We start from the raw sequence: 18,276 nt of genomic DNA on the forward strand, positions 1-18,276 counted from the left end.
CTCCGCTGTGTGATTTGAAGGAATAACTGCCCTATACCTAGGGCCCCTATACTTGATTGTAGATATTGGTCCACAGAATATTCATGCAAAATTTGGAATTGATCTGATTAAAACTGTAGGACAAGTAGCGATTTGAAGAAATAGAAGCTCCACCCCAAGAGGCGCCCCCTGGGGAACGAACGAACGGACGGACGACAACGGCTCACCCCCTTACCCATCAGCTCCGCTGACCTTCGGTCACAGCGGAGTTAAAAACAGCACATTTTTGCATACTTAAAAAAATGACTGAAAATGATCCCTATGTAAATGCAGCCATCAGTCGTTTTTATTTTCTGGCCCATTGAACATTTGTAATATTTTGCACTACTCAATTAGGTCATATAACGAACTGGATGGGAAAACTGCGCAGTATGGCTTGTAGTATTGTTCTATTGTTTTATTCCCTTCACATTGCCAAAAGTTAAATTGAGAAAATACCAACGATGGTAAATCATGAGCCTGCTCTAGTAAAGTACTAACAATTATCAGATATTAATATTTTAAGTTAAAAGTTGAAGTAAAAATGAAATATTCCTCAAAAAATCTAATCTTCCATCTAAGCACAAGGTGACTCCTGAAACTTAAAACTGCATACAAACCGTCTCGGAAACTTGCTGAATTGCTGGCTCTGTAGTTGATTCTGCATCTTGACTCTGAAAAAACGTTTTTTTTAGTATTAGGCCTACAATATTAACTTAACTCTGTGATATATTTAACTGTTGTGTATATACTCACCATCAAATCATCATTTGGCAACATGTACAATGACTTTGTGGTTCCAAATATCCTGTGGATGGATTGTCCATCAAGACAATCACTGGTGGCAGGCACAAGTATTCTGCCACAAGCAATCATTATTTTGAATCTTCAACAAAAGATAAACAAAAATTTAAGGAAACTGTTTCGAGCAAAAGTACCATAGGCTAGTCTTACGTAACATGTAATATATTGTATTTCTATCGTTAGACATTAGAAAATTAAGTCATGTGAAAATTTAGTCCATCGTTCGTATGACTTACTTAGGTAATGAATTGATACAGCAAAGCTTTTCTGCGAAACACTCCTCGAGAAGACGAAACATCTCCTGTTCACTAGCATTTTTGCTAAATTGTTTTCCATCAATTACATTGCCCAAAAGTGCCAGATCTGCCTTCAATGAGTGGCTGACAACCATCGTATCACTAGACTTTTTGAGTAATATAATCTCTTTGAGATGAAACGTATTTCCTGGAAATATCATATAGGCCTAGGAATGGCTTTTCCCGGCCTAAATAACAGTGTCAATTTGACCATTATTGGTTTATCACCGTACATATCCATATGTGAACATTCTTAAAAAATAACCTGGGCTGAGCCTAAAATTCATTACCAGCGGACGTGCTTATTCTGAAAATGGCTGTAAGACGTTTTAGGCCTTGAGCTATTGTTTTCTAATCATCAAAAATCATGCGATCGATAGACATGGAAACATTGAACATTCAAATAGCCACTTTTTTCTATTTAGCCTAACCCCAGGGGCTGCAGTTGCTCAAAGGTTTAAGGTAAAAAGCCATAGGCCTAGTTACCATGCAATCTCACTGTGTCACTGTCAACTATCCACTGATAAACTGGCAAATTTTGAGCAACTGGCCTCAGGCATTTTGACAATCCTTCATTAAAAAAATCGATGTTTAGTTCAACTGCTCATCTGTCCTGGCCCAAGACCAAATCAGGTCTACTAAAACTGACCTCAGGCCTTATTGGCTCAGAGAAAATTTGAACTTACCACAATCAGAGGCTATATTTTGTCGGCCACCGCCACGGCCACTACCGGCTCTTCTACTACTAGTACTAGTATTAGTACTAGTAGTAGGCCTGCTGAAATGACCCTGGCTGAAGTAGGGGTGGTAGTGGTAACCCAGCCCTACTCGCCGAAGACTCGCTGTAGTCGGCCGTGATGAAGTAGCAGTCGCAGTCGTATTACTACGGGCATTTATTAATCTATTAGTATTATTAACATTACCACTGGCACTCGCGACGGCAAAAAAAGGTCTTGAAGACACACCACTGGCACTATGACTTGTAGTAGTAGTAGTAGCATTAGTTGTCACCGACCGGATAGCGGTAACACGCTCTATAAATTCGGAATTGTTAAGTAGTTCATCCACTACTTGGCGCAAGCTTACATTCGACATTTCGACAGGATAATAATAGCAGTAGTGAACCGTGTTAAAAGCGCGCTGCGCGCGTGTCTCCAACACCTAAGCCTATTTAGACTGGTTCCGTCGTCATTACAGAACAATTCCGATCCAGTTTTCCGATCTAGGACGGCCGTTGAGGTCTGGGTGGAATAGGGCTAAAGTAAGGGTCAGGGTAAGATTATGCATTTGGGTGCGGTATATCAAGTTGTTTCGTTGACTCTAGTGGTTTATAGAGAGCTAGCACTGTGCATAGAACCCCACTGCGTTCGAAATTGGCTAAGTATCTTTGCGCATGCGCACTCAATTGATTTTCCTCGGCAATGGTATATATAGTCTGCACTTAATTTAATAGAAGATGGCGCATGGATCAGCTTTAGTATACATTAAAACCGTTGTATTATGAGTAGATGGCGCATGTGTACGTCTAAAACCGTCTAATACATTATATCGATGAAATATCAAATGCATATATCTTTAAAAAGCAAATGTGTATGTCGTAAAAATCAAATGTATGTCTTAAAATATCAAATGCATATGTCTTAAAAAACAAATGTGTATGTCGTAAATATCAAATGCATATGTCTAAAAAAATCAAATGTATATGTCTGAAAAAGCAAATGTGTATGGATTAAAAATCAAATGTATGTCTTAAATTCATATCTATGCCTTACATTCAGAACATATCTAAGATGAATATTATATATATATATAGTATAAGAATATTATATAATTTTGTCTTGAATTTCATTCCATACTGATAAACAACTGTGAACAATCACTGAGCACTAACATAAGTGGGAACTCTGACTTTCCTGTGTCCCCTGTGAAATCTTTTTCCTTAAAAAATACAAATCATTCACTGTTGAAGACATGATAACTGACAAATAAAGTAGCCTGATAACCTTCTACGTACATCAATGATTTTAATGAATCCCTTCGAATAATTATAGCTTGTTTCTATTATCAAGAAATCAATCTTAAAGTAACACAGATATTTACTTCAAATTAATTAGACAAAGTGTACTAATTCTAGCTATTTACTCTAGGACTGCTTTAAAGTTTTTGATTGGCTAAAGTAACACTAATTCCAATAAATTAGCCAACGTTAACTGCTGCACTAATAAGTGGACTTACTAGTTTCCTATAATTTGGTAAGTGAATTATAATTACATAAGGACTGATTTAAAGCTTTTGATCTGCACACAACATCTGTATTTCTATATCTTATAAATCTATATTCGATAATATACAAATGAATTTCTAAGTAAAGTATTTAGGTGGTGTTAATCCAAATCAAAAAGGATTTTATTCGGGGGGGGGGGCAATTGTCCTAGGGGGGCAGTTATCCGGGGGGCAATTTGTCAAAAGAATCAACTTGAAGCCTTGACCTCCGTATAACAACTAACTATATATTTTATTCTATACTAAAAAGATACATCATTTAACTGCGCATGCGCTGGGGGGATGGAGACGTGGATGACACCTGGTTATCTAGTGTTTGCATTAAAGGATTGAATTACGGTGATGCCTGACTGAAAGTGAACTGATAAGGAGAGTTGAATCAATAAATTAGTAGAAATTTAACCTAAACCCCTGCCAGAGATAAGTAAGCGGTTACACGTGCTACATATATTTGCCTATCGTTTTATTATTGGAGTTAAAAGTTCTGATTTCGCTAAGTAAAGTTTGGATATATATATATATATATATATATATATATATATATATATATATATATATATATATATATATTAAATACATATACGTATATACATATATATGCACAGTTATTAAAGTTCACACCCGCGCTAATCGTCCTCAATTGTTCGAATTTTTTGACGTGCAACAATCGCCGCTTTACGTTGAGGTTTTGAATCTAATGTCCGATCTCTCTCATTTCGTACCATCTTATTCTCAATGATGAGATGTTCTACGTTGTTTTCCAATGGTTATAACTTGGCAATTGCCCTACATGACATGTGCGGCCCTTATGAAGCCGTCCGGCCCCAGTAATAACGATGTAATGAGGCCTAATTTCCATTTTTGTCTGGGTATTGTAATAGTTTCTGACTATAATATAAGATGATAACAACTGGATATTTGTGAACCGTTGTCTTTATTCAAGACGCCATGATGTACATCTAATTATAATAATTTGAACAGGGAACGTATCATATTTTAACAGGGACCGTATCATATTATTATAGGTATGTCCTTGTCATATATGACCACGATATCACCGATTTTTGATGTGTTTGCTGTAGAATTTCGTTTTTTGATTTCTTGGCTATGCCATTCTCTAAGAGCGGCTAAGTATTCATTTTTGAACCTTCGTTGAAAGTGACAGAGTAATTGTGATCTACGGTGTGCCATTTTCTGTAGTTTTTCGTTAGTTTGACCAAATTCTGGATCGAATATATCCTTTTCGTCCACTTCTTCATTTGGTATTAATGAAATTATACGACCAAACAATAGCTGGTTTGGTGTAAGGGGCTGGAGGTCGTCATTGGAGGAGGGCTTTACAGTTAAGGGGCGGTTATTCACAATAGCCTGTACCTCCTTAATCAGAGTTTGGAGTTCTTCTAATGATGAGAGAGTTTCCTAGTACTTTTTAATGCGTTGTCAGACCTGCCAACCCGTATGTTTTATCCATATTTTCATACAGCTGTGGGCTTTTTTGTAGGGTGTTACAGTCACTCTCTATTTAGTATGGTCTTGAATAGAATTTTGAGCCTGATAAAAATGAGTGGAATGGATCTAAATCTTTTCTCCAAAAAATGAAGAGAGCATTGTCTCTAGCCAAAAACGTGGCACCCAAACTACTGTCCAATCACAAAGCTCTATTGTAACTATACAAAAAATGACTCACTTGCTATTATGCTTCAAATTACAATAGATAGCAGCACTATCAAAGTTAAACTAATTACCAAAATAAACAGGCAAAAAATACAACATCAATTGCCAAAACTATATTATGTCATGACAGGACACTCCTCTGTGAAAAGGCGTTTTCTAAAAAAACGAGTTTTCATAATACATCTAACGCAATAATGCCAAAATTCATTCTTCATTCTTCTATTTCCAACAAGTGCAATCTTTGTACTGGTCAACGCGAAATTCCATTTTTGTTTTTAACAGACACTGATCGCATGATCAAACCTGCTACAATTTTCTTTTCATTTTCTTTGATGTCAAACATTCTTACAAGAAGGTCAGCTGATTTCTTGAATGATAATGCATTATCTGACCACATAGTACAAGGTTTTCCTCGACGATTCATCATTCTTTCAAGTGACTTCAAAAATTCCTCGGCTGTCATGTCTTCTAGCAATTCTAAGTGAACAGCCTGAACACATATACATGTATATATCAAAATGTAAACCTTATTGGTCTTTTTTTCAGTTGACTTAATATACAGAGGTCCTGCGTAGTCACAACTGTCATGACGGTTTGGACTGTCTACATCTACACTTGTGCAGTATTCTCTGTATTTCTTTTACACCCTTCAAAATCCAATATCTCTGAGCGTAGCAAGGGTTTGAACTGGACTGGTGTGTCCGTCTACTTCTTGGTACCATAACACCAATTTGTTGACCAATGTTTCCTCAGCTGGTAAGATGAGTGGATGTTTCTGCTCGTCAGAAAGCAATGAGTTATTCAGGCGACCACCAACTCGCAGTATGAAATAGAACTCTCACAACAGCTGACGAAAACTTGGACTCACATAGCCCAACAGCAGACTGCATCAATAATTTCTTGTTCACATAATTCATCACCGGTTGGACCCTTGACAACTGGGCAGCTATACCGCCAGATTCATCAATATTCGATTTTTCGTCAAACTTCGTATCAGTTAGTATGGAAGGCTTTTTGCCTCATAGTGAACGAGTACATGATGAGCTCCATTACATCGAGTACATGAGGGTTCTGTACATGCAGCTGCATGATGTCCAACTAAGAAGCATATGGAACATGCCCCACCATCCTTCAACATTTTTCGACATTCTGTAATGGTCATTTTCTTCATTGCAAAACAGGTAGCTGGAGCATGAGTTTGCTTTTTGCAAAATGTGCAGGGCAATCTCTTCTGATTAACTGAAGAACTTCCCCTGTAGCATGGGGTCGTTGATGATAATAACCAGGTTTTCTTTCGCCCAAAGTTTTTTCATGGCAATCCATTTAAGAGCCGATGAAAACCTGTCGAAGATAGAGCATGAGTGAGAGCATGAGCTCGTGGCCCCCATTGGCAAGCAGGCATCCATGAAGTACTGTCTTTCCCATTGGAAACCAAGCAGATGTTGGTCTAGACAGCTAACTGGTAAAATCCAAAAAGCTGAATGGATGTCAGTTTTGGCCAGGAAAACCCCATGACCCAGCTGCTTGATGCCCTTTGAGACGGGTCGGTAGTCCACCTGATTTATCATTTGAGACGGGTCGGTAGTCCACCTGATATATTATTTGAGATGGGTCGGCAGTCCACCCGAGAGATTATTTGAGATGGGTTAGTAGTCCTACCAATATATTATTTGAAAAGGGTCGGTAGTCCACCCAAAAAAAAGAGGCAAGGGCCAAGCGCTCGAAGACAACGTCAGCTTCAGCAGCCGAAGACAATGTCAACTTCAGCAGTTGAAGGGTCAGCTAATACGGTGGTGCCACTGATGCAGACTCTCACAGAAGATCAACTGAACTGGCCACTGCAGCAACTACGAAACCAGATACAGCAGATACACACATGTCTCATGTGTCCTGCTTTTAAACACTTAAAACACAGGTTGTTCGTTCTCAGGAAAGTAAACTTATCCTGGAAAACTAGAGCATCAAATTTTTTGCAAACCGAGAGCACATGACCTGGGATTCTGCAGTATGAGCAACTGTTAGATTGAAAGGTGGCACCCATCTTGTGTTTATTTACATGGCTAAAAGTAGGATTTCCTGAAGTTAAATGACCCGAATTCCCAGTTACATTTGTCTCATTACTCATTTTAGACAGATTTCTTCCGGGAAATTTGTATCTGTTATGAATGCCGGATGTTTTGAAACTCTTGATTGGTTGCCAATGAACCCTTTCCAAAAATCGGATCATTAACTTTTCTAGCTTCCCTTCTAACTAGATCAACCAAATCCTGGAAATTGATGTTTGAACCCACTTCTTTCTTGTTAAACCCCACTTCACCATTTGTCATGCAAATAATAGGGTAGCTTTTCGATTAGTATTTTCATATTATCTGGGTATTCTAGTACCCTCATAGCGTCAATGCACGCTACTGCATTTTGACACTCATGTAGGAATATTTGAAATTCATCAAGAGATTTGGGGTTATTTGATCTTATCTGTGGCCAATCAAGGGCCTTTTTGACAAATGCATTTGCAACGACATCTAAGTTACCATGCCTCGACTGCAATTCACCTAAAGCAGCCTTATATCCTCCTTCAGAATCTAGATAGCTATAACCTACCACTATTTTATTAGCCTCACTGCATGTATATTGTACTAAGTACGTCATCCTTTCATCATCGTTTTCACAGAGTTCACCTATTTTGGTCTTGAACTGTCTGATAAACCGGTTGTATTCCAGGGGATTTCCCGCGAACTGTTTTAGTTCAGTCAGCGGTCTTTTTATGTGCCGTATCACTGAAGTTAACGCATCCGAGCTCGCCTGCTGATAGTTGTTTCCTGACCCGCGGACAGTCACATAAAAGCAAAACGGCCCCAGGAATATAGCTAATTAGTATGAAACCACCACCTAAAAATTCTGACACACCGGTAAGCAATCCCAGCGGTAGATATACGCAGCTGACGAAAACAAATTTCTACTCAGGAATAATATATAAGATAAGTATATAGAGAAAATATGTGGATATATATAGGAGACTAATGGAAACAACCACTATACGCAAATAATGTCGCAGGGTATCGGCCCATCCCAATACAAAAATTAATTGAACACTTCTATGCATTTCAGACCACTCCGAAAAAGATCAAAACTAAATCTCGTCAGCGAGCGCCGGATACAGGTTATTTGCTTTGAATAGTAATGGCATATTTGCCAGGTTTCCCTGACCATTGTTTTGAGGTCCATTGTCTATTTGGGGCAATGAAAGGTGTTGGCTACGGTTAGCCAAAAGAGGAGTCATCAATTCGTGATGAATCACATACAAACGAAGGGAATAGGGGGCATCCAGTATGCGTCTTAGACACTTGTATGTCGAAGGTTTGATGCAAATCTTCTCTGGGAAATCTAAATCAATCTGGGCTGAGGTAGTCAGTGAACATTTCGTTGCCCATTGGAAATAAACATATAATTTAAAAAAATACGTTGAACAGTGGGCCCTCCGAATGGCGGGAAGTCCATTCAAAACTATGTCCCCAGGACAATCAGAAAACGCACATAAAGGAATTAGCAGACAATCTTTCGCACTCACGATCTCAATAGCCACTTTAGACCGAGTATCTCTAGGTGGCCTATAGTTACGTAAAACGTTGACTACCCAAAGTAGATCGTCATACAAATAATGGAGTAAACAATAGATGACCGCCAGTAGTATAAATGTGTCTAGGTCGATCGCAATTTCAATACTTTTAAGCTAATGGATGACGGAGGCACTATCCTCAAAAAAACTATGCGTAGCATTTGAAACTACGATATCTGCGCCTACTAACGGAATATTTTGCGCCGCCGCGGCTATCGGCAAGAGCGCGCCTGAATCACCACAACGGAAAGGCACGATGGTGGATTTCTTATCCCGCATTGCCTTCACATGAGCCTGTGCCGTTTTCATATTCGCACTTGCTACTTTATGGACTAACTTTAATTTTTCTCTAGTCTGAGCGATGTGTTCGTCCATATCTGACGGTGTGTCAGGCAATTCAAGAAGTGCATTATCTAGGGGTGTTGGCGGGTGCCGAAGAAACAGTAAGAAGAACGGACTATAGCCAATTTCAACCATTGGCGTCGTTTCATGGCAAAAATGGCTGGTGGCAGAAAATCAGACCATCGGTCATGTTTGTCATCTCAAGCCATGGCTATCCTATCAATACATCGTTTATTTGCCGACTCACAGAGACTGTTACAGCGCGGATTAAAAGAGGCTGTTTTCTTGTGCTTCATTTTAGCCAGTTTTAATACTTCTGCAACTGTTTCCGACATAAAGTTTGAGCCGTGATCACTTAAAAGTTCTTGCGGGAAACCGTACCTACAGATTATCTCGTCAAACAGAAGTTTAGCTACTGTCAGTGCAGTGATATTTTCAACAGCGAATGCCTCAGCCCAACGCGTAAAGTTGCAAATAAACATCAAAATCTTAACCTTATTGTCGTGAGATTTAACTATCGGACCAATTGCATCAATCGAAATCTTAACAAAAACCCGTCTGGAATCTCCTGTGGCTGACTAGATGGCTGAATCTTTTTTCGTGGGACTTTCCTCTTATTACATTCCGGACAAGAATTGACATAATGCACTACATCCCGGTACAAGTTTTCCCAGAAATGTGACAGGTATATCCTAGCGCAAGTTTTTGGTATGCCAAAATGGCCCCCAATAAGAGTGTCATGGAAATTTTCGAGTGTATCCATTTTTAGAGAATCTGGAATAACTAATTGTAGACCCGTATCGGTTGAACCCGCCTTTTTCGCGATATGATGTAATATCCCCTCTTCATCCAATGTATAAAATTCAGATGAAAGAATGACCCGCCGAGCGTCCTGGTCATCATCAGGCAGTTCTTTTGAATTTAAAAAGGTGATCATGTGGGCTAACTTTTCATCTTTCATCTGTTCGTGGATGAGGGTGTCATAACTGATACTCGAAACTTCAGGCGAAGGTTGATGTGCGAACCATGTTATATCGGCGAATACAAAGAATAGTTTCGGGTCTATTATAAATGCGTTTATTCTACTAATCTCTAAAGCTACGTCCAGCGAATTCACTTGAGTAACGATTTACTAAAAAATACAAAATTAAGGATACTAAGTACATGAAACAGACTAATTCAACCGCGCTAAATAAACCAAACAGTTGTAGTTTCTACAATCATAAAGGGGAAGAGACACTTACCAAACCATTCGACCTCTATTCCAACTAGAAAATATTACAGAGCTGCACAGCAATCATCAACACAAGAAACTACTAAAACAATGCCACGTATACAATGTTTTGACGTACTATTTTCCAACGAAAACCGACCAAGATCTTGAAGTCTTGTGCGGGAAGCATTTGGCCGCAACAGTTGATACTGCATTCGGCTCAACCCATCACAGTTATTATGTATTCTACCCGGTTTATACCTGATCTCAAATGAATATTCGGCTAATTCCTCTAAGTAACTAGCAAATTGAGGGGTAGGGTCTTTCATATGCCGAAGGAATGTAAGAGCCCTATGATCTGTATCAATCACAAAATGCCTACCATATGAAAATTGCCTATAATGGCGTATGCCATGTAAAATTGCCAATAATTCGCGCCTGAAAGTGGACAAGTTTTCCCAGAAATATGACAGGTATATCCTAGCGCAAGTTTTTGGTATGCCTAAATGGCCCCCAATAAGAGTTTCATGGAAATTTTCGAGATATGATGTAATATCCCCTCTCCAATGTATAAAATTCAGATGAAAGAATGACCCGCCGAGCATCCTGGTCATCATCAGGCAGTTCTTTTGAATTTAAAAAGGTGGTCATGTGGGCTAACTTTTCATCTTTCATCTGTTCGTGGATGAGGGTGTCGTAACTGATACTCGAAACTTCAGACGAAGGTTGATACTGCATTCGGCTCAACCCATCACAGTTATTATGTATTCTACCCGGTTTATACCTGATCACGAACGAATATTCGGCTAATTCCTCTAAGTACCTAGCAAATTGAGGGGTAGGGTCTTTCATATGCCGAAGGAATGTAAGAGCCCTATGATCTGTTTCAATCACAAAATGCCTACCATATAGAAATTGCCTAAAATGGCCTATGCCATGTAAAATTGCCAATAATTCGCGCCTGAAAGTGGACAGGTTGCATTCTGACTTTGAAAATTGTTTTGAACCATATGCTATAGGGTGTTCTTTCCCATCGTCGCCCATTTGAGATAATACCATTCCACTCGCAAAATTCGACGCATCCCTTTGTAATATGAATTGCTTATCAAAATCTGGAAAACGGTACGAGCGGGGATACTAAGAACGATTTAAGAGTGTCAAACGCTCCTTGACACTCATCAGACCATTCAAACTTAACATCTTACTGTAATAGTCTAGTTAAAGGCTTCGCTATGGTTGCAAAATCCTTCACAGAAGACCGGTAGAAACCCGCCAATCCCAAGAACACCTGCACAGTTTTTTGTCCCGTGGCAGCAGCAAAGCCTCTGATAGATAAGATCTTATCGTCACAGGGCAATAATCCTAACTCGGTGACTATGTGACCTAAGTATTTTACCCTATCACAGAAGAAGTGACATTTAGATGGTTTCAATTTCAAATTTGCCTGACGTAACCGCTCGAAAACTAACTGTAGGTGCTTATAATGCGACTCCTCATCTTCCGAGAAGATTATGATATCGTCCAAAAATACTTCACAGATTTTGTGTAAAAGACCTTTTCAAACAGTGAGTAATATTTTTCCAGAATGTAGCCGGAGCATTCATCAGACCCTGGGGCATCATCAAATATTCCCATTGATGTTGTCACAAAAGATGTTTTGTGAATTGAATCCACATGCATAGGGATTTGGAAATACCCGGAGAATAAATCTACAGTCGAAAATATCCTTGCTTTCTTCTTCCCTATACTAGTGAATATTTCAGTGATATTTTGGCCTGGAAAATAATCTACTTGAGATCGCATTGAGTTTCCGATAATCGTGTACTATACGATACGCAGGTGTACCGTCTGGGTTTGACTGGGCTTTCTTAACTAATAAACAAGGTGCAGCCCATTCTGATGAACACTCCCGGATTATACCTTGACTAAATAATTCCTGAACGAGTTTATCTTCTTCTTCCCTCAAAGCAATGGGTGAGCGATAAGGCCTTTGTTTTATAGGAGGACTGGACCCAGTGTGAATCATGTGTTTCCATCGTAGGTCCGCTCTAGATAATTCAGATGAGTTATTTGCAACTACTTCTCGGTGTTCTTTCAAAAATTTCCTAAACTTTTTCCTGCCCTCCTCTGATAAAATCGAATCACTCATATCAACATTTGGATTTTCATCTGTTTCGATTGATTGAACTGCTTGTTCCCCTCGATTTTCACACTTATTCAATTCAGGTACTACCCAAAAATTCTCTGAGACAAAGCCTAATGTAGTGTATTTGTGTATCTTTCGGGGGCTATCTGACAAATTAAATATTGTAATAGGCACCCGTTTATTTCGAGCTTCAACCACCGATTCATCTATATTTAAATTATACCTCCCTTTTACATAGCATGAGGGTTCCAACAACACGCATGTTTGATCCATTATATGGTCTGACAATTTTCCTTGAATTACACATTCTGATCTAGGGGGAATAACTGTGCCCTCACTTTCGCCCTGCGACCAAGTCCTATTTGCTTTTGTAATGCTATAGGAGGACCATTGTCTAAAGTTAAAATCCCATTTTGAAAATCTAAATGAGCACCATGGTCATTTAGGAAATCTAACCCTAAAATTAACTGCTGCTGTAATGGATTTGCCAGATAAGTGTCATGTTCATTTATTTCATCTCCCAACTGAACTGGCAATTTAACAATTCCTTCTAATTTTATGCCCAAACCATTTGCAGACTGTGCTGATTTGAGCGGTGCCTCATGGATTTTTATTCCTTGAGTGATGAAACATGAATGGAAAAATTCTGAGTCCATACATGAAATTACCGCTCCACTATCTATCAATATATTTAAGTGTTTACCCTCTATTTTGCCTGGAATTGTATTTGCTATCAAAGCTAACAATACCAGACTTTCATCATCGCTGTTTAGTATTTCCATTGTCCCTTTTGACTCTCTGTCTAATGTGTGATCAGCCAATCTGTCTGATCTATTTCTATCAACTGAACTCATCTGTTTCAAGGTACTATTTCCCCGCGAGCTATTCATACTATCTTCAAATTCATCGAATGCAACATTGCCCTTTATTTCTTTTAACCTTTCATCTTTTAATTCCTTTTTTCGATTTTCTTTGTCATCTAAAGTCTCAATTTTCCCTTCCAGGGTATCTGAAATACCCGTGTTATTCCGACTATCCTTTTCAACGTTAGAACGAAATTCCCTTTCCACAGATTCTAACGTTTGAACCTCACTTTTCTCCACCCCTGTTAAGTCATAATAATAATAGTCTAACGCCCTAGATTTCAAATACATGGGAAACGCTGCAAACCGCTTTTTCTGCGACCACCCACCAAAATCAGCCCGTGCCTTGAAAGCCCTGTCAAAGCTTTCCGTAGCTCCCCCACTGAACGAAATGTCCGGATTAAAAGCCAGGCGGTCGGACCCATCCGCCAACGCGTTCAGTTGCACCTGCATGCCTCGCAACATAGCCTGCAGGTCCGTCGGGTCTACATTCGCTGGGGTGGGCATAACTGGTACAGCCGCCGTGCCACCCTCCTGACTCATCAGACCAACCACACCATTCCCCAAAACACAGATCGGTACATTCATAGTTTTTTCAATTTTACATTCAAACTTACGTACACAGAGCCGGGTTCTCCACCAGTGAAACGGTTTTGTCTTTGAATCGAGTTGTTCTTCCCTGTTCGAGTGAGTAGTTCTCTTCGGGGTGTTTCCTATGGAATACGATGCAAGTAACGAAAAACAGTTGATTTAGTATATCTGCTTATCGTTTATTCTTCCGGTGTTCTCTCCGATGAGTGTCACCCGCAATATAACAAAAAGGGGGAGTACAAAGGGATTTCTACACATCAAAGATCTGAATCTAGCTTCTGTTTAAATCTGATTTCTGCACTCACACGTTGTTTATCAATAGCTAGTTGTTCCTTCATCTTCTGCATATTTGCTTCTAAGCCGTGTTGTGAAGCAGCAGCATCAATACAACGAGAAACTAGATTGCTGCTTGTAGTACTACTAGTTTGACTAGCAGAGTCATCTGGGTGAATTTCATTAATAACTGGGGACATCGGCCACGTTTTGTTCTCTTTCGGGGGATACGGAACAGTTTCTTGCATATCACTCAGCTGACCTTGTCCTTGTATCTCTTCAATTTCATTCTGTAATATTCTTCGTGTTGTTTCTGAGGTATTCATCGTTCTTAATTCTTACTTGTAGCCGTGTTTAAACTGTAAACTTTGGATGTTGACGATCAGACTTGACGAAGATTCAAGGCTTCATTTTTCAGACATCATTCATAACCAGTAGATACATACAGCGTTTAGTACTGTTACATAACAACGAGACAGCGAGAGAGGTTTCTACAAAGAGAACCGCAATAAACCTAACTTAATACATATCTTAGCATACATTAGAATTATCTTGTAGAGAAAAAAAAACTATAGTAAATAATATTTCAGTAATATTTTCTACTTACAAACACGTAAAGCTTATGTCATCTTTAGAATATGCTGAAACTTTTAACACAGAAAACTAACAGACTTTCATCCCTCCATGTTTCTTTATGTAGGTGGCAGCCCTTCCGGGAATCGTATTTTACACATGTCAACAGGTGTTTTTTTTTGTATCTACCTCGTTCGATTTTTAAAATGTGATTAGAGGTACGTAGCCATGCATATGTAGATACCAAGGAGTTATCAGCACTCTAGATCTAATACTTTGAGTAGGTAACGTATTCGGCCATCAAAAGATTTATCATGATTATCCATAATACATTTACCAGAAAGCCTATTAAGGCCTTCTTGTTGCTATTATTAATGGAGAGCCAATATTTCATAGAGAGCGAATAGCAGTAATACTCAAAGGTAATCTGCCAAGATCAGCCTTAGTGGCCTAAGTTGGCGGCCTTTCTATTAATGCCCAAGATGTATTTACAGAATTTTGTATGTATGGAAGAAGGCTTCATATAGGTTTTCCAGTTTGAAACTGTCGGTACTTTTAAAAGCAGATTGGACATTCGAGTGAAATACGGACGACAGTTCGGCAGCATATAATAATATTGGTTTTAGACATACATCAAACAATTTTAGTAATAAAGCTGCATTACAATTATAAGACTGGAATTTGTTTCTTAACATAAAGGTCACCTTTAGGGCCTTTTGACCTAGAGACTCGACCCATAGATGTAAGAGCCTGATGCCGACAAGACCAAAATGAGGTATTTATATCTTTGAATAATGGCGAGTACTTGGTTATCAAAATAGAAATTGTTACCCTTATTATTGAGAGCTTTGCTATTTTTGTTGAAGATCATTATTTAAGTCTTAGATATATTAATCTCGAGTTTCCATGTCCTATAAAAGTGCTCAAGTTTATTCAGACATGATTGAAGACCATTTTTGACCGAGATATAAGCACTAGGTCATCTGCGCACATGATGACACTTATAGTTTTGTCATGGATTTGGACGGGGTCACAGCAATCATGTCTAAGGTACAATGGTAAGTCGTTAATAAACAAGTAAAACAAGGGACTGATGAAACACCCTCGTTTTAGACCGAGGGCTGAAGGGATACATTTTGTGATCCCATTTGGGAGCTAAACAGAATAATTTACTGAGCTATACATATTTTTTAATATTTAAGGGGAGACACTGGTCGGGAAATGAAATTTTTGAAATTAACAGATATGACCAATCTGACCACATATCATAGTATGAGTAATATTAATTATTAAAAAATTTTATTTTAATTAGTTCATCGGAAGTAGGTCAATGGTGGCCATATTGGATCCGAGAAGTGACACTAGAAAAACCAGTCTATCTTGAAAAATAATACAGATATCAAGATGCAGTCTTCTACACTATGTATATAATACATATATCTATATTTTGTCTGTTCCCTTTTGTTCAATTTATAAAAATTGTGGCTTTGAGATATATTTTACTAGAATACGAGGCTCGTGTTTGTGGTCATTCGTAGAATTACCATCAAACTTCACCTCACACAGGTAAGTCTCGTTTAATTGTATAATTCTACTCATTCCCACAATTCCCTCCGAATTCTACGAGATTTCAAAGCAAAAAATTCATTTTGTCTAAACCAACGGTTCATACCGATTGTCCTGCAGACAAAACAACCCTCGCTAGCGTATCCTCAGATGTTCTGACTATTGGTTTATTATAAAAGCGTGCAAACGTATCTTCGCATGACCATCCGACCGCATTCATGATTGTGTTAATCGGAACCTGAGCAGCCACAGCAGCAGAAGCCATAGCCGCTCGAGTCGAATGACTTCCATATCTAGAAGTATCTAATCCTGCTTCATGCTAGCGTATCCTCAGATGTTCTGACTATTGGTTTATTATAAAAGCGTGCAAACGTATCTTCGCACGACCATCCGACACCATTCATGATTGTATTAATTGGAACCTGAGCAGCCGCAGCAGCAGAAGCCATAGCCGCTCGAGTGGAATGACTTCCATATCTAGAAGTACCTAATCCTGCTACATGCTAGAGTATCCTCAGATGTTCTGACTATTGGTTTATTATAAAAGCGTGCAAACGTATCTTCGCACGACCATCCGACCGCATTCATGATTGTATTAATCGGAACCTGAGCAGCCACAGCAGCAGAAGCCATAGCCGCTCGAGTCGAATGACTTCCATATCTAGAAGTATCTAATCCTGCTTCAGACATAACTTCTCTTATCCACGACGAGATCATATCTCCAGATACCCCCGGATGAGGCCTGATACAACCGATAAATAATTGATCGCAACTCCCACGAATGGGAAAAGTTACATGTAAATATCTAGAAAAACATTCAACCACACAAATCTTGTCGTCCGCAGTATATTTGTGAAACTGAATCGGTTTAATCACGTTCCCCGGTCTAAAGTGTTTCTCTATAACCTTAGAAAAAATAATACGATCCTCCGACAACTTCATATCTGATAAAGATAGTTGATGAAGAACATTTCTTCCACGTTTGCCTGAAATTAACGCCATAAGCATAACTGTTTTCTTTGCTAACTGCCGTAATGATAAGTTCTGTAACGGCGACTTTGTACGTAAATAATCTAGTACAATTCGTACATCCCAAATTTCTGAAAACTTCGGTGAAGGAGTCCGTTGTTCGAAAACCCCTTTCATAAACCGTTTCACTAATTTATTCGTTCCAACATCCTCTCGGTCCGAAGCCAAACTGAATGTTGATACTGCTGACCTAGCAGTTCCGCTCGCACTGTACGACAGGCCTTTGTTATACAAAGAAACCAGAAATTCTATCAACCTTACAGGCGAAGGATTGTGATTGAAGTTAATTGTGGTAACTTATAACCAGTGTTGTGGGTCGCAATAACTGTTGACCAGGGATGGCTTAGGGCTGAGACAAGACCGGGAACCTGAGAGAGTAACAAGTCCAAACACGTTGTAATGTAAGCTTTCGTTGGCGTTTGGTGTTTTGCCCTTTGAAAGTCGCCTGAGCAAAGCTTCATCCGAAACTCTAGTATTAATTGGCACCATAGCTGAAGCAACATCATGAGCTAAGGGATTTCTGTGATTGTCCTTATGTGATCCAGTTTGTTGATCATTGGCCATTGCCTTATGCCAAAAACACCATAATTCTGCTCCCGACGGACATCACATGTGATGAGGGTCATCATCTGTACTAGCACAGTATAGCAGACTAGCCCATATTACTGCTCTCATACTATCCGGATTACCTATATTGGCTAGGACTGCTCCCCTGTAATAATTTTGGAAGGTTTTGGCCTTCGCGGCAGTCCGACGACCAAAACCTTTACCGCCAAGTTTCTCCTTTTTAGACAGTTCTCTGAGTGCCTTGCCAACGCGTTTATGTGTATGGTTCACACAGTCGTCTTTTGTTATAGGGTTATCGTCCCCATATGGATTCAAGGCCACTATATCATCGTACGCATTAGAATCGCTGTCACATAACATTGTTGTATACCTAAAGTTATTTTCTTATGATCGTGGCCATAAACGCAAGGCAGCTTCCCGTT

At 39.1% G+C, this 18,276-nt stretch overlaps 1 protein-coding gene across 1 annotated transcript in view; it reads left to right on the forward strand.

The window, feature by feature from the left end:
* LOC141898389 (uncharacterized) overlaps positions 1-18,276 on the forward strand; it is a 50,910-nt gene that overhangs the window by 9,684 nt on the left and 22,950 nt on the right. The gene's annotated exons all lie outside the window — the stretch shown is intronic.

The sequence above is a fragment of the Tubulanus polymorphus genome, chromosome 2, assembly GCF_964204645.1.
Source record: "Tubulanus polymorphus chromosome 2, tnTubPoly1.2, whole genome shotgun sequence".
Taxonomy (NCBI): domain Eukaryota; kingdom Metazoa; phylum Nemertea; class Palaeonemertea; order Tubulaniformes; family Tubulanidae; genus Tubulanus; species Tubulanus polymorphus.